Here is a 1,827-nt window from a genome sequence, read left to right on the forward strand (position 1 = left end):
ACTGCTCTCACGTTGAGCCACATAATAAGAAATTAAACAACAATTAGATTGTTAGCTTACCATCCAATCTAATCCGTCCATATACCAAGTTGTCATGCAATGCAATCATCATTCACACGTTCATACTCCATCATCTGATTAATGCAAAGCAAGGGCCGATGCTCCTCTTTCATCATGTAGTAATAGTCTAATTTTCCTTCCAATCCCTCTCCCCCCAGCATACCAAAGGGCCAACACTAATGGTGTTAATTCCTCCAATTCTTCTCACGCTTCAGATTACACACACCCTACAAAATGAAGTGACAGCCATGTATATATGTCATCTGTCTACTCATCTCTCGTTGCTCCTAGGATGCTGCCATTAATCTTGGGCGTTCGATATGACAGTTATAAATGCTTAATCAACCATAGGTGAAAACTGGGAGGGTTAGATTTATGATCAGTGGTTAGTCTGGTCTTTTTTCAGGTGAGGACTTTTTGTCCCCCAGGTGACGTCTTAAAAAAAAGTATTGTCTTTTTTTTTTTTTAAATGTTCCTTTTTTAATTTATTATTTGGTCTTCAGCTAACAAAGTTTAGAATAAGGGCAAGACAAATCATAAAGTTGAAAAACAAGGATAAAATTATATTCGGCCTTCAAAGTAAGGACAAGAACATCAATCTTTCTTTTTGTTTGTACTTCAATATGTGTCAGTTCTTTCTCTTAGCATTTTTCGGCCCCGTTCGTTTGTCTTATAATCCGTACTTTTCAGCTTATTTTTTCAGTCAGAACAATATTTTTCTCTCACAACAAATCAGCCGGAACAGTGTTTCGCTTTGTTTTTTCAGCAAAGTGAACGGGACCTTCGAGGTCAAGCTTTTTTTTCTCTCTCTATCATGGAGTAAGCCTTTCTAGCTACTTCGTTTTATCTCTTTATTTATTAGGCCATCAATTTCTATCTTCTATTCTTTTGTCCCTTTCGGGATGAACTGCAACTTTGTGTCAGGAGAATAGATGCAAAACTTTGCGATCATTACCTTTGTCATGACTTTCTCAAGTGGGGGTAGGAACCCCCATCATAGATTTCATTCAGGGAAGTTTCCTGGAAATTTCCCAGGACCTTGTAGTGGAATGAACCCTAATCAAAATATGGAGCCGAATGGAAGCAGAATACACCCTTTCCTTTTTCATTCTTCTTTCTCATAAAAGATCGAGGCGATGCCGTGCAGACGAAACTACATTTCTCGCCGAAATTTACACAGGGTTCCAAGATGCAAACCTAAACAAATGACTGATGCAAAAGCCAAGGTGTACTTAGAAAGCTTCAACGGTATAGAGATGGAGCGAGTAGTGTGTTTATGATAAAAAAAAGTATAGTATGAAAATATATTCCATGTTGTATCTCTATACTAATTTTATGTTATAAATATTAGCTTTTTTCTATAAAACTTGGTTAAATGTAAAAAAGTTTGGCTTACGATAATTTCAGAAGTTGATTTATTTAAAAACAGAGAGAGTATGTCAGGATCAGGTGGTAGCTTTGAGGGATATGTAGAAGATCAAAGTAGAAAATGGTGGCAAATGGCCAAGATGTTATTATTCCGATCCTGATGTAAAGATGCGTCGTCCATCTGGTTACGTCTTGTCAGCAGTTCCAGAGGTATGTGGTGTGTGCTTACGATCCTAAATGAGAGGGTGCGGGCCGGGTTTTGAATTTATATAATAAAGACACATCCGTGGGAGGCTGCTCATTAGTTTTACGCTACGACCAACATCAGCAACTCGAAACAAATTCAACTTGATCATAGTATAAGTTGTCGTCTACATTTCACAACGATGTAAAAGATTT

Source organism: Miscanthus floridulus, chromosome 11 (genome assembly GCF_019320115.1).
Source record: "Miscanthus floridulus cultivar M001 chromosome 11, ASM1932011v1, whole genome shotgun sequence".
Lineage (NCBI taxonomy): Eukaryota > Viridiplantae > Streptophyta > Magnoliopsida > Poales > Poaceae > Miscanthus > Miscanthus floridulus.